The sequence below is a fragment of the Nanorana parkeri genome, unplaced genomic scaffold (assembly GCF_000935625.1).
Source record: "Nanorana parkeri isolate BGI_ZX_2015 unplaced genomic scaffold, ASM93562v1 scaffold1491, whole genome shotgun sequence".
In the NCBI taxonomy this organism is placed as follows: domain Eukaryota; kingdom Metazoa; phylum Chordata; class Amphibia; order Anura; family Dicroglossidae; genus Nanorana; species Nanorana parkeri.
In genome coordinates this window covers 274090-298116 of record NW_017307759.1, presented here as the reverse complement: position 1 = coordinate 298116, position 24027 = coordinate 274090, and positions in this window count along the sequence as shown.

Genomic DNA, 24027 nt, shown 5'->3' with positions numbered 1-24027 from the left:
AAACCGACTGCACAGTTAATACCTTCTAACCCCACACCTTTAAAAATGATTATTGCAATAATCCATTCATGCAAAACAACATTCAAAACTTCTTTGGAGCTTGCTGATCAATATTATTCTATTATCAAGTGATTCTCAATTCCAGAGGACACAGCGCTGGGATTAAAGTGATTTGTGCTGGAAACTATGTATCCAATGCTTGGGGATTCTTGAGTTAACTCTCTCTAGTATTTTTCCTTTTCGTTGGGGATGTCTTTTAAGTTGATTTCACCAGTGTACAGGTAAAGTCACTATGAACTGAATTTATATCTTTGTTAGTACTTTCTAGGGACACCATCAACGATATTAGAGCAAATACTTGATTGAAGGAAGCTTATGGGAATGTATCAGAGCATGAAAGATAAGCCCGGTGATATGGGTAGGCAAAATGCCGCTGAGTTATAGATACACTGGGAAAGGGAAGCCTCCAATCTGTGTGTGCTAATAAACTCGAGTAATGTCTTTTACTCACGGCTGCTCTCTCCCTTTGACCCGGCAGTCAGTCTCTCAGGGCGTGTAGACGCTCAATGTTTTTCTCCCCAGTTCCGCTCGTTGTGGTGTACAGATAATTTTAGAAAGTCCTTAGATGTATTCCTGTGTACTGAAGGTGCTTTTAAGAGGCGTCCCGTCTGTCAGTAGGAATAGTTTCCTTGTCCCGCTGTGTCAACATCAATCACTACTACAAACTTTTAAAGCTCTTCATGCGAGTAATGTAGTGTGTCAGTCAAGCATCCTGCTGTGGATGACGCGTTTCGCCCCTCCTCCTTTTCCTGGGGCTTCGTCAGATCCTAATGGGTAATTAGTTGATGAGGTTTTTATCTATTTTTCCATCTGTTGACTATTAACCCATTAAGTGTCCTAAATGGTTGAGCACGAAACAGCTTTTTCACTTTGTGTATTTGCATATTTGCTTTTTGATCATATGCAAAACAACAAGGAGGTTTTCAAAAAACGGTAAGGACAGACATGATCATGCCCAGCAAGTGATTTTAAAACATCAGTCATACTGTTTAAAAATTGTAAGTATTGTTAAATCATGATCAAAGCAGTGTCTGTTCTAGCTAGTAGTTTAACTAGGTTTTTTGGGTGGCTTCTTGTACATGTCTTATACACGCGACAATGAGATCATCTGGTACCTTACAAAGGGTGGCCCAGCTCCAAGTTGACATTATTCATAGTTGAGTTATTAACTGATTTTTCGTTTAGATTAAATAGTTGGGTATGAATTCAATCATTTTTATTTTTTTTTATTTTTTTTATTTAGTGGTTATTTTTCTTTTTGTCTACTACTACCTCACACAGTGACCTGGACCCTCCACTTAGATATAGCAATGGAGAGGGGAATCTTAGTAATATTTCTGGGGGTTGCAGGGGTGAAGGTTAGAGGAATACCTGTAGGTACAAGGTCTCTAAACATGCTGATGAACCTGTTATTATTAAGGTTGGGCATTGTTTTAGACTTGCTCCTTAGATGTGTGGTCCTATTGATGGGTCCTTCGTTGTCACTGTCTTCTTCATTTAGGTTTTCCTCTAGTAGTGCCTGTAAGTCTTTTAAAGCTTGAGTATCAATTGAGTCCACACCATCATCCGTCGCCTGACAGGAGGGGTCTCTATTCCTTGAGTATATTAATTTGAAATAGACTTTCCTCAGGAATAGATTTAGATCCTTATAGATAGTAAATTCATCCATACCTTCTGTTGGGGCAAAGGAGAGACCCCTCCGCAGTAGAGAAATGTGGTGGGTACTCAATTCAATACTAGTTAAATTGATAATGTTGTTTATTTCCGTTTGGGCACTAGATTTATTCATTGATGATTCTAATTTCTCCGGTTCCTCAGCTGTGATATGATTTTCTGTTGTTGTGACTGATCTGGCCCTTTTATGTTTTCTCTTTCTTGCTCTCTTATTGGTTCTCTTCCTCGTAGTCCCTGTGTGGAGTAGATCTCCGTTTCTCCTAAAAAATTGACTGACTTTTTTGTTGTTAATGACTCCCCCTCACTATCGCTAGTGGAATGCTCCCTTGACCACCTATTTCTGCCAGTGGGGCGTCTTTTTTTGGAGGTACTTCTACTTCTATTTCTGGAGAGATCAAAGATATTATCTTTTTCCCAGTCATCAGAATCCCTAAAGAATTTTGATTGTTTGATTTTTCTTAACATTTGTTGTGCCTTCTCTACATCTTTTTTAAGAATGTTAACTGTGCAGTCGGTTTTCGTGCCATTTAATTTTTGTTTATTGTGAATATTTAATAAATCATCTTTTTTATATTACTATTTAACTCTCCGACTCCCTCTTATGTAGCTGCACTCGGTTCAAGAGCCTCTCTTGGCTGAACAAATCGTTTTTCTTGTTTACTGCCAATGAAATTACTTCTGAAACGGACAAGGATATTGTATTGGCAGAAGCCATGGGTTTTTGTCCAAAATGGTTGGCCCTCTGCAGCTATGGAACATTTACAGCCTTATCAGTCAAAAGTATATGTGTTTATTGATTCTGCGCTGGATGGGTGAAACAAAAGTGCTCTGTCTTAAACTAAACTAAACGATTAAATAAGAAGGCTGCGGCAATAAGGACCAACAAAGGTCAAATCGTATATATGTTTTCAATATATGCAGCGCCAACGAAAAATGGTGGATAAATTGAGTGAATGTGGTTAAGACAATATACCGCAAACAATAAACAATGTACTAAAATTGTGTTAATCCGTGAATCAATCAAACTTAATAAAAATTTGGAAATATACAACAAATGTACATTTATACATATCAAATAAATTGAAAAAGATTTTTAAGACAAGTGCTGTGTACTTCTTTTTTCAAACACCCTGGGTGCAATAAGGTGTTCCAAGTGTGGAAAGTTTATAAATTCAAAAAAAGAGTTTATAAATTCAAAGAAAGAGAAAGAAATTTTATTTTTTTATTTATCAATAAAAACGAAACAAAACCAATGTTAGCAGTAAAACAGATTTCGGCAAAGTGATTTGAATGAATTACAACAGAGACATAATTTTTGTCTGTTTCTTGAAGTACATTACAGGACACTGAGTAAAATTCTGTAATGGATGGGTTATGCAGCTTTCAGGTGACAGGATACTGGCAAATCAAAACTGTAAGAACAGCCCTGTATAACCCCTCCCACTCACAGGCTGCCTCGGTGTTGTAGCAAGCAGTACAAGAGTGGATCACAGAAAAACAGAAGGGATGGATCCTGTGATGTACACTGAGAAACAGATTTTACAGGTAAGACAAAAATCCTGTTCTCTTGATTGTACATCACAGAACACAGGGAAATAATTCTGGAACTGATGGGGCATCCAAAAGCAATAAAATGAAGGGCAGGCAACACAACAATGGCTAACAGGCCCATGAAAAAACAACCCTAACAGGGAACTATAACAGTAGGGTCCCACCAATCAGAGGGCCATTTGCTGTTAGCCAAAGCTAGCATATCCACAGAGGCCTGAACGTCCACTTGCAAGACCCCCAGAAATAATGGAGAGGAAGTCAGCCTTGCGGATTGAAGCTGCAGTAGAAAGGTGAAAGCAAATAGCCCAAACCATTCCGAAACGATGGAGATAAATTTATTTAGGATGTTTAGGAGCAGGACATAAGGATGGTAAGAAAATGTCCTGGTAGGTGAAAGGCAGAGACCACCTCAAGAAGAAAGAAGGCACTATATGCCTTATCACTGTATGCCTTCACATCTAAAGAAATAAGCCTCCCAAGTGCAATGGTAGACCATGTGGGAGGTCATCTTCCTAAGTTTCAGAATACGGATGACAGCATATGAAAGCCCTCTATTCTTCAGGACCTGTGCTACAAAAGTCATGTCGTTGGGACAGGAGGTCTGGACAATTCAGAAGTGCCCACCGAGAATATGCCAGGAGCTTGAGTACATCCCCGTTCCACAGTCTCTGGGACCAGTTGGGAGCAATAAAGATCAACAGAATTCCCCCTGCTTCGATCCTACGAAAAAGAAGAGGCAAACATTTTAGAAAAGGGAAAGCATAGCTCAGGCTGATACCACAAAGTCACCAAGGCATCCACTGTGAAAGCCTGCGAGGTCCACATCTGGTATCCCTCCACAAAAAGGGATCATTCTGTAGGGTCCAGGTATTGAGTGAGGAAGTCTGCCTGCTAATTTTCACGCCTGAAATGTGTATGGTGGACAGGGCTGTGACGTAAAAGTTTCAGTCAAGCCAGAATTTGGTCCGTTTCTTGAACTGTGAGACTTGGGCGCCTCTTTCATGGTTGATGTAAGCCACAGCTGTGGCGTTTACTGGCTGAGTTCTGGTCACATGATGCTGTAAATGAGGGGTCCAGTGTTAAAGGGGCAAAAAAATAGCACCTGCACTGCAGGATGTTGACTGGGAGTCGAGATAGCAGCATGTGGCAGATGAATGAAAATGGAGGGCACATGCAAGGAACAGACCCCAAAAGGAGGATGTGCAGAATCAGAAGAAGCCACCTATGGAAGGCTAAAATGGCACCAAATTTGAAAAAGAGAAGGGGTTCCTCCCACAAGAACCCATGTTACCTCTTGCAGTGACATGGGCTACTACACTTGGCAACTTTGCAAGGACTGGGTCAAGGCTTCCCTGTAACCAGAGGGAAGCCACAGTAATTTAAAGGAGACATGCCCTATCCGCTCTTTGCCCTCCCAATGGGCATAGCCCATGTGGAGGGGGGGCTTAAGGGACAGGGCTTCATGGAGATACACAACGGCCCTTGACCTGTAAAGCATTGTGTGCATAAAAGAATTTTAAAAAGCTGTAGAACTCCCAAGAACAGGCTGTATACAAAAAGTGAGTGGCCATGGCAAAAGGATACAAGAGCTCGTTCACATCATGGTCAGAGACCTGTACCTGATCAATTGATCAACTGTTTTCTACGTGCCCCGTGCACATCACAAGTGAGCAGAGATGTGCAGAAAAATGCAAGGAAAGGAAAAACTGCAACACAAGGGAACACAACTGAAAGGAAAATCAACCCACAAAAGGATAACAAAGATTTTGCTTCTTGAACACTTCTGGACAGACTTGTTGTTGCAGTACAGTTGGTGACATCAGAAATGTCCAGTCAATGTTGAAACAGTCGTGATACATTCTGCTACATTTGTGGTGAGTATACACTTAAGTCTCAAAGATGCGCCATGACTGGACTTCTTAAGAAAGCATATTAATTCTACTTTGGTTGTAAGACTGGTGATCAGGGCAAGATGTGCTGTCGATCTGAGAGATTGGCTCAGAGGAACTCAGGAGTCAATGCAGTTTCCTGTCGCGATGATATGGAGAAAAGGCAGACTGTTACTTCTGTCTGCCTTCAGCCATGATTCCAGTGCCACATGATGCCAATCTGCCAGTACCGAAGTTAAATGGATCTTTGGACGAAAATAATGAAAAGGCTGAAAAAGCGCCAACCAGGTACAGACAGTGACAATAATCTAGATTTTGTATTGTGTTTCTCTGGCAAGCCTCACCTCATAACAATAGTCAGAATTAAATGATATGGTCAGACACTTGGGTTTGTCAGAAGCAGAACTACTGAGTTCAAGAGTGCAAGGATGGTGTTTGCCATCACCAGGTATGACAATTCCTGACATTTGAAGTTTGAAGCACAGGTAGACAACTTTGTTTTCTGTAGTGACACTAACTGTTCATTGCTTTGGGTTGCAAGCAAGACCCACTAGATTGATATCTCTTTCTTGATTCACCAATATTAGGCCTCAAGGCTGTCTTGTTACAAAACGGCAATGTACAACCTTCAATACCTGTTGGCTAATACATAAAGGAAACCTACAAAAACATGGAATGCAGCTTGGATATACAAAGTACTGTTGTTTCATTGGCAAAACGTGATAGCCGTGCAAAAAAGTTGCATCAAATTAAAAAGGAAAGGGCGCACCAAATGAATTTGGTTTCAGGCCAGAAACATGTCGCACATACACCACTGGTTGACCAAACACATATATTTTTGCCTCCGTTTCACATAAAACTTGGACTGATGAAGAATTTAGTGAAAGCAATGAACACTAGAGAGTCCACGGTTGGTGGGGAAGCCCATTTTGACAGAAACGCTTCCTCAAAAGGATGGCAAACTGTGAAACGTTTCGGGACTAGAAAGACTTAGTAGGCCTTTTCCACTCCTTGTGGGCTGCACAGGCGTATAAGACACCACAACCTTTGCAAATAGCGTACCCTATATCCAGGCACTTTGATGAAGGGGAGCCAATGGACTGCCCAGACATGTACTTCACTACGCCGGCAGAGAGAGGTAGCCCAGAGGAACACTCACCACCCCAAAAAGCAAAACGATCCACGTGCCACAGGTGCCTCAGAACATAAGATCAGATCATTGCCAGAATGGCAAAAGACCTCCACTCTGCGCGCCCAGACTCCAGCCGCATGGATGGAAGTGACGCCAAGGAAAAGCTGGGTTGTCCACACAAAATTGGCAACCACGGCTCCAGCCGAATGGAGACTGGGGATCTTCAAGCCATTGTCAACAAAATTATGGTGGCCACGGGTCCACCGATAGAAGACTGCAGAGCCGCAGCCTCAAGTGGCCAAAATGACGACGGGGCCAAAATGACGACACAGCCGCCCTGCCTGCCCAAACACCCGGCCCCGTGGGCGGAAAAGATGGCTCCGGTCCCATCCAGGTAGCCCATAGTAAAATGAAGACAGCATCTCCAGGCCCAGAACAGACTGGGAGCCACAGCTACGAGTAAAAAGCACCCCTGCATGAAGGAAAAGAACAGAGGTGCAGGCTCCCAGCCCACAGTAGTAGGCATCAATATTAGGGACCACCCAGACACAGTACACATGGGGACTGGATTGCCTAACTCAGGAAGGCTGGGGCAGGGACTACCCACCTCCCTTCCGAAAACAATCAGCCATTTGCATACATACCTTCCAGGAGGGGGGGAGAGAACATGACCTCCAGGGAGAAAACGAGTCACCTCTGGCCAGGTCCAGGGTGCCGCATGCCTGTCGAGGGGCACTTTGACTGTTCGGTCGCACCTCACTCTTTGGCTTGAAAAAGAAGACGAGCTCTTCGAAACGCGTAGCCGCTCTGCATTGCCACATCATAATTTTTACACCTCCGTTTTTCCGCCTCCACCCGCTCTATCCCACAGACACACCGCTCATTGTCCCGGGCTCCCTGCTTATGCCCTCGAGCGTTGGAGTCTAACTACTCCTACCGGCTCTCCTGGCCGCAGTGTCCCTCTCCAGGCAACCACCCTAATCAGCAGCTTCTTTCCCCCTGACACCCGCTGCTTGTCAGCGAGCGATACAGTCTCCGCCCCCGATCCATTCGGCATCCAGGATCACACTGACTGGCCTCATCCAACCGCCAGTACCACTTCTACAGGCAGCCTTACACCGCACATCACCCGGGCTATACCCCTTACAGTTCTGACAGCATTCACCAGCGCGTTTCTCACCTTGCCTGCCACAATCAGCGGTCCCCCTCTACCCAGGATCCCTGTCACACATAGTATCTTGACCCAGGTTCTCATTGACACTGAGCTCTCCTTAGTCCCAACGGCAGTGACAAACCCACACACCCCCACCTGTTCACACACATCTTTGAGTGCCCACCACTCCCACCAGCTGAGGACTCCTATCCATCCACCCCTCGCTGATGATAACGCGCCATCATCTTCTCTTTAGTAAGTTCCAATTTTCTTTGGTTATACCAAGTCACTATATGGTAGTAGCGCTTCTGTACTCCTTTTTCTGTTCTTATTGGCAAACGTCGGACACCCCGGTCCGCACTTCTAAGAAGCTGCACACCTAGCACTCAAATCCACACCCCCATATCCTCACCCTAGTGTTAGCGCTGCATCAGGGGACAACTCTCTTAATTTTTCATTGACTGTTTGGTCAGGACTGGCTGGTCATATGTGCAACTTTGCTGTGAACATCTCACAGGCTGCCCCACGTAAGTAGTAGAGCCATCACAGATAAACCTGCCATAGCAAGGAACTGGATGCACTCGTTGGCAGGACCATGGAAGACTATAAGGATCTATATACATCCAGGTTGTTGCCCAGCCTGCTGGTGATTGTGGAATTCGAAGACGGGGAAAAAGGAAAAGAAAAAGATAAAAGAATACACCACAGATTTAGAAGTCCTAACTCCTGCACGATAGGCAAAAAACTGAGGCTGTTAGCAAATGGGGGACTGAAATCAGTTTTGTTTTTCAGCAGGCAACAGAGGACAGAGTACAGGGCAGGACTAGAAAGGACACAAGACCCTCCCCTTGAAGAAACAGAGTTTACTGGTAAGTCAAAAATCCTATCTTCTTGATTGTACAGTACAGGACAGAGGTAGATTCAGAGACCACTGGGACCTCCCCAAGCAACAGAACAGAGGGGTGGGCAACACAGCAAAACAACTGCCAACAGGCCCCCCATAACAGTAACAAGTGAAAACCCCACCTCAGACAGCAAACTGAAGCACTTTACAGCTAAAACTAGCATCAGCAGATGACCAAACATCCTCCTTGGCAGAACTTAGTGAACATATGAACAGAAAACCAGGTGGTGGCTTTGCAAATCTGCAACGCAGACGGTTGATGCCGAAATGCTCAAGAAGTACTGACAAATATAGTAGAGGGGGGCTTCACAGGAAAAGGCGAAGCCTTCCCTTTCACAGAATAGGTATGCACAATGACATGTCTGATTCACCTCAAGATGGTGGCAAAGTAAGCCTTAGAAGTGGAGTTCCTGGCCAGCAAATGTGTGGAAATCACATTACTTAGCCAGACCCCTATCCCTCAGGACCTGGGCTTCAACAGTCAAGCTGTCAAAACCATCTAGCATCTGGAAGCTGCCACAGAAAAATCTGCAGCATCCAAAAGATGTCCGTGTACCACACTCTTCTGGTACAGATGAGAGCCAGAAGCATAACTGGATTTTCTTTCCATCGATCCTGTGAAATAGATAAGGACGAATCTTGAATGGAGGAAAGGCATTGATCAGATAGAATGATCCCACGGAACCACCAGTGCATCTACTGCGAACACTCTTGGATCCAGGATATAAACCTGTCCAGTTTGTTGTTCAGTCTGGACAGCACAAGGTCCACATCTGGCATAAAAAAATAGGATTTTTGTACTCACCGTAAAATCCTTTTCTCTCTGTTCATTGAAGGACACAGGGCAACAGATCGTAGATCCTGAATGGTAGGGTATATCGCCACCTGCAGGAGTAGGACGCTAGGCACATAACTAAAAGACAAGACAGACTAAGGGCGGCACCTGCTGGTAGCCCAACCCCTCACTTGCTGACAAGTCTCCAGTAAGTAACAAGCAGTTAGGAGTGTACACCCCATAAAAGAGGGTGGGACCTGTGTCCTTCAATGAACGGAGAGAAAAGGATTTTACGGTGAGTACAAAAATCCTATTTTCTCTCCCGTTCATTGAAGGACACAGGGCAACAGATCGTAGATCCTGAATGGTAGGGACGTCACCAAGCAGTAACACACTGAGGGATGGGCAACAACAAACAAAACACCCAAAAGATCCCTCAAAGCGCCACCTGCAACACTTTGCACCCCAAACCAGCATCCGCCGATGCTAAACACGTCCACCATGTAAAACTTAACAAAGGTGTGAACAGAAGACTAAGTAGCGGCCTTACAAACCTGAGAAACCGAGGCCCCGTGACGAAAGGCCCAGGAAGCCCCCACAGCCCTAGTAGAATGGGCAGTGACAGGGAAAGGAGGCTCACGTCCCTTAACGGTGTACGCCTGAATAACCACATTGCGAATCCACCTAGATATGGTAGCCGCCGACGCGGCCCGACCCTTACGAGGGCCCTCCGTGAGCACGAACAAGGAATCCGTCTCACGAAAAGAAGCCGTAGCTTCCAAATAGACACGAAGAGCGCAAACCACATCCATACAGTGGAGCGCACGTTCCTTCCTATGAACCGGCTTCTGGCACAGGGAAGGTAAGACAATGTCCTCATTCAGATGGAATGCCGACACAACCATAGGCATGAAGGCCGGCCTAGGACGGAGAACCGCCTTGTCCCTATGCAACACCAGCAACGGAGACTTGCAGGACAAGGCAGCCAATTCAGACACCCGCCGCACGGAAGTGATGGCCACCAAAAAGGCCACCTTCTGCACCAGAACAAAAGCGGAATCTCCCGAAGAGGCTCAAAGGGAGATTACTGCAACACGGAAAGTACGAGATTCAGGTCCCACGTTGCCAAAGGCGAGCGGACGGGGGGAGCAATGCGCGTCGCCCCCTGAACAAAGGTGCGAACCAGAGCGTAAGAGCTGACGGAGAATATACGCGGGGACAGGGCCCCAGCCTCACACCAGGCAAAATAGGCCCTCCATGTACGATGGTAAATTCTCAGAGAGACCGCTTTACGCGCCCTGAGCATAGTGGAGATGACCGCATCGGACAACCCCCGGTCCTTAAGGACCCGGCTCTCAACAGCCACGCCGTCAAAGCCAGCGACTGTAAAGAAGGATGGAACACAGGTCCCTGGGACAGAAGATCGGGGCGCAAAGGCAGACGCCACGGGGCGTCCACCACCAGCTGAACCACGTCCGCGTACCACACCCTCCGAGGCCACGAGGACGACGGTGGCGCCCTCGGCCGCGATCCGATGCAGCAGCCGAGGCAACAGATACAGTGGAGGAAAGGCGTAAATTAGACCGTAATGACCCCAAGGAGCCACCAGGGCATCCAGGGCCTCCGCCCAGGGATCCAGGGCCCGGGCCACAAACCTGTTCACCTTCCGGTTGAACCGAGACGCCAGAAGATCCACCTCCGGCGTGCCCCAGCGACGACAGAGCTGCTGAAAAACCTCCGGGTGCAGAGACCACTCCGCCGGATACACCGACTGTCAACTGAGGTAATCGGCCTGCCAATTGTCCACTCCCGGGATGTAGACCGCCGAGAGAGCCAGGACTCGATTTTCCGCCCAGGAGAGTTGATGTACATCCACTCCCGGGATGTAGACCGCCGAGAGAGCCAGGACTCGATTTTCCGCCCTGGTGGTTGATATACACCACTGCAGTGGCGTTGTCCGACTGGACCCGGACCGCCAAACCCTGGAGCCGGGCCGACCAATGAAGGAGAGAAAGACGAATCGCCCGAAGTTCCAACACATTTATCGACAGACGGGACTCCTCCGGTGACCAACGACCCTGCACGGTCAAGGAGCCCAGGACCCCGCCCCAGCCCCAAAGGCTGGCGTCCTTGGTGACCACCGTCCAATGCACGGGAAGGAAAAGACTTCCCCCGCACCAAGACCGGAGATTGAAGCCACCACCGCAGGGAGGCCCTCGCCTCCCGAGAGATCCGAATCTCCCTGTCCAAGGACAGGGGGGACTTGTCCCACTGTACCAGGATGTTCCTCTGCAGGGTCCTGGTATGATGTTGCTCGAAGGAGGCCACCATGAGACCCAGGACCTGCATGCATACCCAAATGGGCGACCACTGGCGAGTCCTCAGTAGCCGGACCTTGGGACGGAGCATCAGGAGCTTGTCCCGAGGAAGAAAGACCCGGGCCGCGACAGTGTCCAGAACCAAACCCAGATACTCCAGGCGTGGTGAAGGCACCAGGCAAGATTTTCGCAGGTTCAGAAGCCACCCGAACTCCTCCAAGGACCGCCCCATGACCCCCAGAGCCGTCACCATAGAAGAATGCGACTCCGCCCGTAGGACCAGATCGTCCAGGTACCCCACGATCGAAACCCCCCGACAACGCAACAGCGCCAGGATCGGGGCTAGCACCTTGGTGAACACATGTAGGGCCGAAGCCAGCCCGAAGGGCATCGCCACAAACTGAAAATGGTCCTCCCCACGCGAAACGAAGATACCGCTGATGAGACTCGCAAACGGGTACATGAAGGTATGCATCCCGAATATCGATGGAGGCCAGTAGATCTCCCTGACGGAGCCATGCCACCACGGACCGGATCGACTCCATCCAGAACCGACGGACCCGCACGAAGGTGTTCAAGCGTTTGAGGTCCAGGATGGGCCGCACCCCCTCTTTCTTCGGCACAGTAAACAGGTTTGAATAAAACCCTTTGAACCTTTCCGTGGACGGAACTGGCACAATCACCCCCTGGGACAAAAGGTCAGCCACAGCGCAACGGAGATCTGCTAACCGCGAAGGAGAGAGTCGCGTGTTGGACGGGAAGAACCGGTTTCCCGGACGGGACAGAAACTCGATTTTGTAGCCTGAAGAAACCAGCTCCTGGACCCAAGAGTCGGAGACATGGGCCAGTCAAAAATCCGCAAAGAGCCGAAGGCGCCCCCCCCACCCTGGGAACCAGAGCCGGGGCCAAACCTTCATGTGGACTGGGGCTTGCCGGCGGGCTTGGCAGACTTGGGCTGCCACGGACGCTTGGAGGATTGGGAAGAGGAGGATTTATTAAACTTACCGCTCTTGTCGGAGGGCGGGGGCGAAAAAGCCGCTTATGAGCGGAGAAAGTAGGCCCAGGCTTCAGGCGCTGTTCCTTCTTGCGCGCCTGGGGAAGGAAGGTACTCTTACCCCCTGTCAGATCCTTAATGATCTCATCCATGGTGGAACCAAACAGACGGTCCCCAGTAAAGGGCAACTCCTGTAGAACCTTCTTGGAAGCCTGATCCGCCGACCAGCACTTAAGCCAGCGCAAACGGCGAAGCGTCACCGCTGACACCGATACCTTGGACACCAAGGGCGCCGCATCCAAGGCCGAATTGCAGACATAACGAAGGCCTTGCACCAACTGGTCCACTAATTCCACGAAAGCGGGGGAGACGTTCTCCTTGGCAAGACCCTGATGTAACATCTTAGCCCACTGAGTTAGAGCGCCCGAGACAGAGTACAGAGACCACAAAAGCGCATCAGCCTTCCTATCGGAAGGATCCTTAAAGGACGGAGAATCCTCCACCGGAATAACCGTGGCTTTGTTCAAACGAGAGACCGGCGGGTCCACCACTGGCGGAGAAGACCACTTAGACACAAAGGCCTCCTCGAAGGGGTAGCAAACCGAGATTTTCTTAAGGGACCGTAATATACAGGGGTACAGGTATTCCTAGAATGAGATCCTAACAGGTTGGACTTGATGGACTAATGTCTTTATTCAACCTCAAATACTATGTAACTATGAGAACCGCTCAGGAACCGCAAAGGACTTGGTAGGCCGTTTCCACTCCTTATAAATGAAATCATCAAAAAAAGGGATGTAAGGAAACACCTTGGCAGAACGGCTACTCTTATGCGTCCCAAACTGCACGTGCGGGAGCGCGGAAGTGCTGGCAACGTCCTCAATTTTAAGGGTCTCCCTGACAGCGCGGACCAGCGTCGAAAACCGTTTCGCGTTCCTGGACCAGGAGCGTAGACGCAGCCTCATCCTCGCTGCCCGAATCAGGATGTGAGGAATCACCCGGATCAGGATGAGGCGACGTTGTGGGTAGTTCCCCCTCCTCTTCGGACTCCCATGACAAGGAAGGGGACGGCAAGGGCAGAGGCCGCTTCCTAGGTGGGCGCTGCGTCAAGGCGCGCTCCATGCGTGTCACAAACCCATCCATGACAGAGGAAAAAGATTCCAGGGACAATGCGGTACCCGCGGTACCCCCCCCCCCCCCTGAAGAACCGGAGGGACGCACGGGCGACAGGCAAAGCAGCGCAGGCGTACAGGACGCACAAAGAGGGGATCTACAGGGGTCCGCAGAGCGCAGCCCACAACCCTCACAAGGCAATGCAGGAGAGTCATGCCTGTGATCCATTGCACACCCGCAGCAAAAACCACCCCACAGACCGGAGACCACCAGGCAAAGGGAAGAGGGACCCCCACCAACTCACTACCCTCAGCGTTTGTCCCGGCCCAGACGTCCGACCCTGCAAGGTGGAGGAGCTCTGCACGCTGTGTCCTTCTCCTACGGCGTCCACTCTCAGCCCAGCAATTAATTGAAGGTCTTGAAGACTGAAGAAAAAAAATAAAAAGAACAATCCTCTTCAAAAAGAAGAGTAACTAAGATTTTCAGCAGGGAGCTTGGGTCCTTACTTCTTGAAACTAGGAGAAAAACTGTAATGAATATTCAGAACGAAACAATTCAGGACGGCGGCTGCATCCAGACCAGGGCCTTGAGTAGCGGCCGCCAAGGGAGCGGCGTCAGCCGCGTGGTACCACCCGCACCACCAAGCACCCCCAAGGCCCAGGTTCCCCCCAGAGGGGGCCTGCACAGGAGCCAACACCATGTAGGTAGGAGGGGGGGTTATGGGGGAAGGGGAAGACACAGGTGGCTGCAGCTGTGGGAATAGCGCAGCCTCCAGCTTACCTCGGATCCAGGACCTGGATCCACCGGAGACCCCACATACATATCCACACAAGGGAAGACCAGAGACCACAGCCAGGAACCAGGATAAGCAGGGTACCGGTAGGAGAACGCCCCTGACCGTAGCCGCTGCGTTGCCAGCCTGCGGGGAGAGTTGCGACCAGTGGGCCGGAGCCCCTGGTCAGAAGCCCCCCCCGGGACAGTTCCCATAGGCGTCGGGGAGGACCACCCGTTGCAGCCGACCCACCGTAGCAGAGTCTGCATGCACTCGTAGGTCACCCAGGGGAGACTACAAGGATCTACAGTCATCCAGCCTGTCGCCCTGGGGACACTTGCTAGAAGAAAAATCAAGGCAAACGGAAGAAAGGAAAAAAATTATCCAGATAATTTTTTTTTAGCTCCTTACTCCTGACGCTAGGCAAAAAACTGGAGACTTGTCAGCAAGTGAGGAGTTGGGCCACCAGCAGGGGCCGCCCCTAGGCTGTCTTGTCTTTTAGTTACCTAGCACTCCTGCAGGTGGCGATATACCCTACCATTCAGGAATTATGATCTGTTGCCCTGTGTCCTTCAATGAACGGGAGAGAAACAGAAGGGCACCTACAACACCTCAAGGTGAAGAAACTATTCCCCCGAAATCCAGCATCTGCCTGCTGAGAAATAGGTTTCTCCCTGGAGAAGGCCCAGTCATCTCGGGTGAATGAAGAAAAGCAACGTATTTGGTTTGCGGGTGATAAGCTGAAGAGAAGCAAGTTTAAATTTGTAATGCTTTACATAATTCTTTCCAGAATTTAGTTGTGAACAGCAACCACCACAGGTGATACTGCTGGGGACCCCGTAAAATCTCACCACCTCTTTAATAAATGCAGATGCAGTTTCGGTTGGTTAAGGGCTTCCCATCATTGGCACAAAATGAGCCATCTTAGAAAGTCTGTCAACTATCATGAAAATACACGTGAATTTGTCAGATGGTGGGAGCTCCACGATGATGTCCATGTTGATTAATTCCTAGTGCCTCTATGGGATAGGTGAAGGCCTCAACAAGCCCCAGGATTTTGTTTTCTCACTCTTATTTCGAATACAGATTTCACAGGCTTTTACATAATTTCGACAATCTGACTTCAGGTTAGGTCACCAGAAAGATCGATGCACAAAGTCCCCAGTTTTGCGTGCCCCGAAATGACTACCTAAAGGATGATCATGGCAAAGGCCAAGGATCCTGGTGCGCATACTAACAGGAACAAAGATTTTTTCTTTGCAAAGAAATAGGCCTTTCTGCTCCTAGAGACAAGCATCTTGTGGGATTCCTTGCTTTGAAACTTGTCTAAGTTGGTCCACTAGGTCAGCTTGAAGGAGCAAGAAACTTTGGGCTGGCAGAATGGTGTCAGGTTGACAGATTACTTCATCCTCGGGAAACATGCGTGAGAGAGCATCTGGCTTGCTATTCTTGGAATCCGGCCTATAAGTAATGTGAAAAGAAAAATCGGGGGAAAAAAACAATGCCCATCTGGCCTGTCGTTTAGCTGTTCAGAGATATTCAAGGTTTTTATGGTCAAAATGTAAAAATTTTAATTGATTGGGTAGCACCCTTTTACAGGTAGAGCCATTCCTCCAGCTTGCGCCATTCCTCCAGCTCGCGATCTCCCATGTCATAGTTTCTTTCCGTTGGACTGAGTTTTCTAGAAAAGAAAGCTATGGGATGAAGCAGTGATTTGGTACCTTGCCATTGTGACAGGATGGCACCGGTTGCATTTTCTGAGGTGTCTACCTCTAAGACATAAGGTAAGGCAAGTTCAGGATGGTGCAAGATGGGCGCAGAGGTGAACAACTTCTTCAATGCGTCAAAAGCTCTCTGTGCCTCAGGAGTCCATTGAAACCGCACACTGCTTTGTGATTGGAGTGATTGAACTGTGTGATTGGAGAGATGGCGGAGAAATCTTGAATAAACTTTCTGTAGAAGTTGGCAAATCCTGCAAAGAGTTGGACACCCATTTTGTCTTTTAGCACTGGCCACTCGAGGATAGCTTTGACCCTTTGAGTGTCAATGGAAATACTGTAAATGGAGATGATTAGTCCCAAGAATCGTATTGCGTCATTCTCAAACTCACACTTCTCGGCCTTCACGTAGAGTTTATGCTCTCTCAGATGACTAAGAACTTTTTTAACATGATCACGATTAAGTTTTGTGGCAGAAGAAAAAATTAGGACATCGAGATAAACAATCATAAACAAATCCAGATAATCTCTAAAAATATTGTTCACAAAATGTTGAAATTGCACAACCCAAAGGGCATGACTAGGTCCTCGAAATGTCCAAATCTGGGGCGGAAAGCCATATTCCATTCATCTCCATCCCTAATCCTGACCAAGTTATATGCTTCCCGAAGATTTAGCTTAGTGAAGATTTGAGCGGTTCTAAATTCATGTTAGAGTTCTCGGACCAGCGGCAGTGGGTATCTGTTCTTAAAGAGATTTTATTCAGCTCTTGTCTATACAAGGACACAAAGAATGATCTTTCTTTTCCACAAAGAAAATGCCGGCTTCGGCAAGAGACGTGGAGGGATGGATGAACCCTTTCTCCAGATTTTCATTAATGTACTAGCGTAAAGTCTCGTGTTCAGGTTCAGACAGCGTAAAGATGCGTCCAAAGGTAATTTCAGCCCCTGACCGGTATGACCCGTGGGGAGGAAGAGTGTCAGATTTATTTTTATCAAAGGCATCTAGGAAACCGTGGTATTTAGCAGGGACATGCTGAGATACAGGAGTGTCAGAGTTGATTCCAAGGAGAGTTGACAGTATGCTGAAGGGAAAGTCACACTCCCAGACTGCTGGTCTATCATGGGATTATGTGCCGGAAGCCATGGGATGCCCAGAATCCAATCATATATAGGAGAAGGAATATTGTCCAGACATAGGTACTCCTGATGCCCTGCTGAGGAGAAGGTCTGGAGAGGATGAGTTTCTTGGGTTATAGGACCAGACTTGAGGGGTGAGCCATCGGTCAGATGAATGATTAATCGTTGGGCTTTGTCTTGCAAAGGTATTTGGTGCAGTTGAGCAAAGGTTGAGTCCATAAAACTACAGGCCCCAGAGTCAATGATTGCCTGAACCTTGATGCTCTTTCCAGATACCTGCAAACAAAGAGTAAAAGCAACATGAATAGTTTTGTTTTCAGTTCGGAGACCAGCAACATAAGTAGGAAAGATGGACTTGACTTACTGGATCTCACGGGACAGTTTTGCAGAAAGTAGCCGAGACCTCCGCAATACAGGCACAGGTTGTTCTGAAGCCTATAAAGTTTTTCTTCGGCAGTGGTGCACATAAGAGTCCAATCTGCATGGGCCCAGAGGCGGAAGATGGATCAGAGACCAGTGCTGGCCTTGGAGCAGTAGGAACCCATGGAACCATCCAGGTGGATGAAGATCTTTCAGCCCCTCTTTCCGAGTCTTTGGTCGAGCTGCATCGACAGGTGGATAAGTTAATTAAGGGAGTCAGGGATTCCAACCCAGGCTCGTTCATCCTTGAGACTTTCAGGCAGCTACAAGCAGAATTGGTAACGCAGAGCAGTCGTTCTAGTCAGTATTGGAACCCCATTTGTGGTATTCCATGACATAATCTTCAACTGGGTGTCGACCTTGCTGAAAGGCAAGCAAGGTAGCCTCTGCAGTTGCTGCTCATTGCGGATCATCGTAGATCTGAGCCATGTCATCAAAGAAAGAAGTAGTGGTACTCAGGACAGGACTGTTCTGTTCTAGCAAATGCTGCGCCCAGGATTGAGGTTCGCCGTGAAGCAGTGAGATTACAAATCCCACCTTGGTGGCTTCGAGAGAAAAAGTTCTGGGCTCAAGAGTGAAAAATAGTTGACACGCATTCTTGAAAGCATGAAACTTGTGCTGCTCACCGGAGAACCATATACAGGAAGCCGAATCACAGATCAGGAATCGTAATCCATGGTTATACACATAAGATCAGAGAGCAGAGGTACCAAATCAGAAGGAGGAAGCGGAGTCAATGAACACAAGCCGGGTTCATGCACAGGAAATCAGGATACTGGAACTGATTGCAGGGCACACAGGGACTGGCTGCCGTCCATTTCGCAACTTGGTCATGGCTTCTTGTCAGTTTATATAGAATATATATAATTCTCACGTGTGTGTTCTATTGCGCATACACTTTTTGATACACACGCGTCCATGTGCTATAGCATATTTACCAGAAACTTTTAGCAATGGATTGCATGCTTGTGTGCATGCATGTTTTTGGGCAGAAATCATTCTGCAGGTAAGTCTCTTATACAGACACATTCGATCCTGATGAACACCGGCCACAAAATGACAGCTCTGCTCCCGAATGTCAACAAAGGGGTGTAGTCAGTTGTGACATCACAAGACTTGATCCGCCCCTTTGTTTACATTCTGTGATGACACTACTCGCTCCGCCCCTTTGTTGACATTCGGGAGAAGAGCTGTCATTTTGTGGCTGTGTTAGTCGGAATTGGATGTGTCGGCAGGCATCAGGAGTTTTTTTTTTTCGGCGAGTCGGTGGCCACCGCCCATCGGGCTTGAAGAGGGTCTACATCACTGGATTATGTGATTGACCCTGGGATTACAGCGATGGACATTTATTTTATCAATAAGACTTAAAACAAAGACTTAAGTCAAAAACCTGTGGGGTTTTTTTTCAAATCATTTTTTTTTAAGGTGTGTGTTTATTTACAATTTTACCATATATTTGGTGAATAAGTAGGAGCGACAACTACCCCTTACTCATTCACGGGGGTGGGGGTCTGCTTTTTGTATTTAACAACATAAATACCGAAAGACATTCAGAAAAAAAAAATCGGAATTTTCGTTATCAAAAGTTCGGACACGTTCAGACTCTTTCATTTGGAAATTTGGATGCATGCAAACATGCCGATATTCATCCAGATTTCAATTCGGAACTAAACAAATCGCATGTGTCTACAATACTCTACTACACTTCATGAAGCTGAAAACCCCAAAAGTAAAATCTATTAAGCACTGCATAAACATCATATTATTACCTTGCTGCATATTTGATAGGAACTGACTTGACACCAGTGGGTTTTTTTCTGTACAAGGTCCAGAAATACGAAATGATAACTTTTTGTTTGAACACTTAGATTCTGTAAAATAAAACAGACATCAAGTTGAAAATGAACACAGGCAAAAAAACTAAAAGGTTGCTAGTTCAGAGTGTAAACAACAATAAAAGTTTCTCGAAGAGTATGCTTTCAGATAACCAGACTACAGAAAGCCATATGTAAAATTCTTTACCAAAATAAAATGCCAGAAATTTCAGATAACTGGTGAAAAAATGCTGATCTAACTGACTAGCTATGGTGTCAGAGTATGGTACAGAGATGCTATGGTGTTACTAGGTGTTCAGAATAGAATTACTGAATATTTTGTAACTAACATGTATGACCACCTTTATTTTTTTTACTGTTTAAATCAGATTTTTTTTTCAAAACAATTTTCTGGTCACAAAAGGTGAAAACACAAAACCAAACCAAGAATGGAGAGCTTGGGGCGCATGTGCGGGCTCCGCTAAGATGGCCGCTTAGCGTGTGAGCTCTGCACCGCGGCAGCCATATCACCTCGCTCCCGGCCCTCAGCGGCTCCAATCGCACTCACCTTCGCTGGACATAGCACCCCTGAGCCTCGGTGTCCACCTTGATTGCCGGGGGGAGACCCAGAAGGTCCAAAAAACAGCCAAAGAAGCTCCAGCCTGAGACTCAGAAATCCAGAATGACCGCGACACCTTCTCCTGCATCTATACAGCAGCTGCAGACACGTGCCAGGCATAGTGATGTGGAAGACTCTCCTGACTCCATGCACCGGTTTCCAGTGAGTACAGGTTCTCCTAATCAGAAATCACCCGCTTCTGCTGCCTCTCTCAGAGCACACGATGGAGGAAATATTATTTTCCCAAAGGGATTTTCCAGCTGATTTTATGCCTCCACATATATCACCTGGTGGCCATGTCCCTGTGGATATGAATGATGACCATCCTCTGGTTGCTAAATTGTCTGATTTATTAGACAAAGGGCTAGCTTGCACTGCGAAACAAATCACAGCGGACATTAAGGCGGATATACAGGAACTGGGTACTCGGATTGATGCTATTGAGCAAAAGGCAGATGCCACGGTTGCTCACACCAATCAAAACAGTATGTGCATTCAAACTGTACAGACCCAACTGGATGAAGCCGTATCTAAAATTGATGTCCTAGAAAATCGGAGATATAATTTCAGAATTAGAGGCCTGCCAGAATCTGTCACCGATCTGGATGTCATGGTCCGATCGTTCTTGAAGGACACCCTCCCTGGCTATAATAGGGTACCTAGGTGCCCTTTGTGTTGTCTTCCATGTTCATTGTCTTATGTTGGTATGTTACTCAACTCTACTCTTTTCTCACTCCTTTCAGTTCATTCCTATCCTTCTCTCCTAGTCGATGCAAAGCTGGACACCTATCTACTCCAAGATGCATTCCCGTAGGAGCCTCCTGGTTGCGGTGACTCGGGTCCTCTGTCGTTATCTGCTGAGCGGTGAGTACCCACTTGGGGATCTGACCGGTTCTATACACTCCCCCAGACATCATGTCTTTCCTTAGACCTGACATTCGCATAGCCATACACAATGCCCAGGGCCTTAACTCGCCAGTGAAAAGGTGAGTGGCTTTCAATCATTATCACTCACAAAAAATAGATGTGCTATTTCTTCAGGAAACACACTTCCCTACTAGTTACAACCCTTCCTTTATTCACAAGCATTATACTCCAGTATTATCTTGCTAATGCTCCTGACAAGTTTAAGGGGGTGGCCATTTTATTTGCTAGGCATGTCCCTTTCCGGTTGCAATTAGAAATTAAAGACCCGGACAGCTGCTACTTACTGTTACAGGGTTTTCTCAGGGACCACCTATTCACGTTCATTTCCTACTATGCCCCTAATTCGGCCCAAATCCCCTTCTTCACTCACCTCCTCTCCACCCCTCTCCACCCCTCTCCCTAATATTGAAGGCACAGTGGTGTTGGCTGGAGACTCTAATTTAACTCTGGACCATAGTACTGATAAATCTCATCCTTCCTGTTCTAAATTGAAACATCCTCCTAAACGTGGGTTGAAGCTAGCAAAACTCATTCACTTGAGGCGAATCTCACACTTAGGCCCTTTATGCTGACAAACTAATCTTGGCCCTCACAGATCTGCAGTTCTCCCACCAAGCTGCTCTAGAGGACCTGTCAGAGTTTGGTACAGTAAACTCCCCATTATCCGGCATCCACGGGGATTGGTAGATTCCGGATAAATGTAGTTTCTGGTTGCTTGAGAGTTACCATTAAAAATAGGTTTAACTGGGGCGTGGCCTGGCTCGAGACCAAGATGGACGCTTAGATCTTCTCTCTTAGCACCTAGGCTCCCCTATATAAGCTTTTATTTGGGCATCCCTCACCCGACATTACCTCCACCATGGGGAAAACCGGGAGAAACACCCCGGCAACTAAAAACCCAAAAGAAACGAACTCTCAACCAGGACGTAGCCTCCCGGAGCTGTTCCGCTCTCAACTGCCTGAGCGCCACGTGCGGAAAGCAGCCTCATCCTCACCTGAGGAATACTCACCAAACAGCAGCCCTGATAGACCATCGCTGGAAGACCTTCAACCATCTCATCCAGATCTGATGTCACTGATGGGACAGATGCCTCGTAGGTCCGATCTCAACACCATAGCTCTAGATATCAAATCTACACTATCAGCGGCGATATCGGAGCTGAAATCCGACCTTCACTCCCTTACAGGCCGCATCCTCTCGATCGAAGAAGTGACCACGCGCCACTCAGCGGCACTGACTAAGACTCAGCAGACTTCCAATTCACACACCACCCGCATGCTCGAGATGCACCGCCATCTGGAAGACCTGGACAACCGAGGCCGCCGCCACAATCTGAGAGTAAGAGGTGTCCCGGAGACCGTGGAGGCGGATCAACTTGAACATACACTACTTCTCATCTTCAACGGCCTGCTAGATAGGCCACCGGAATCCCCTGTCAGCATGGAACGCTTCCATCACGCTCTACGCCCCAAGGGAAGAGAGACCGAACTTCCTCGAGATATCATATGCTGCCTGGTAGATTATCGTTTGAAGGAAGACATCCTTCGCAGGGCAAGAGAGAAACCGCAGATCCTCTTCCAAGATGCGGAAATAAAGTTGTTTCAGGATCTCTCCCACATCACCTTAAAGCACAGAAGGGCCCTCCGACCTCTGCTGCAATCCCTCCGATCAAGAGGCATCGCTTCCCAGATGGCGCTTCCCATTTGGTCTTGCTGCCACACTCTCGGGCCGCACCTTCCTCCTCACGACTCCGGCAGATCTTCAGAGGTTTTGTGAGCAACTCCGTATCCCCCCAATGGATCTTCCGGAATGGTATGCCGATTTTCGCCTACAAGATGGGCCTCCGCCGCTCTCCTCATCGAGCGCCCCGGATAGAAGGCTGCTTCGCACCCCGACCCGTGGAACGGATCGTTCATCACACCAATAAGGCCCCGTTGGGTTTCAAAACGACCCCTTGCCCAACAACCCCCTCATGGTTAGCCATAACGGACACAACTTATATCTACCCTCGGTCATTACACATCTTAGAAAATTGGATTTTCGGCAACATGGATTTCAGGTACTATGTATGTTCTTCCGTTTACTGTGGCACTTTTTCCCTCCCACAACGAGCCCTCTACTTGAACTTCCATTACCTTCCTTTGCACCCTCCATGACCAGCCCCAATGGCCCTTACCAGCTTTCCCTGCCAGATGGGGCAGACTGCTCCTCCCCCTCATGGGTAACCATGAAGATCCATCCTCCCCACGAAACAACTGCAATGGAACAATATTCCTTGGAACCTTGTTGTAACCACTGACTGCCATATACCACCACACCGATACTTCATTTTATTACCCAACTCCCATCTACACATGCTGAAGTAAACCCACAAAGTTTTGGGCGGGAGGGCCAGGGGTGAGCTGGCTCCATGGCGGGAAAATGCTCCGCTATACACGTCTTATCTACAATGCTGTTCGATACCGCTGCAGTTTTAATACTCGTTAGCTATATTTCCAGCTATCCTGTGCTCCCCCATACACCGCTCCCCTGGTACCCACTCCTGCCCCCTCCTGGCCCCTCTCCCCTAGAGTTTGTCCGCCCCCCGAAGTGATCCCTAACCCAGGTGTGGACCCATAGGTTCCTTGCTGGACGGGTAATCCACCGCAACTGTTTGGGGAGTTGGCCTGCTAGCGAGGAAGGGGATCAATATGCTCACACTGTATAAGATTCTTATACCTTATTTGTACTGTATGTGATTATTTATATTAATGCTGTCATCACTGACATGGTTTGGTGCAGCCGGTTGCCGCTACTCATTGATATCATCCGATGTCTAATTGACGGCAAATGTGGATTTATTTGACTTTCCCATACATGCTGTTCTTACAGACTAGATTTATTAAATCACATGGTATGTATAGGGACAGCCGAAGCCAACGGCTGCGCGGGAAAACACTTGGCGGGAAGAAATATACTATCTGCAAAGGAAGGTACCGTTGATGTCGCCTCGGGCGCATGATCCCTTACTGTACCTCTAGTGACCATCTACCCTCCCCATCTGTAATTTCCCTA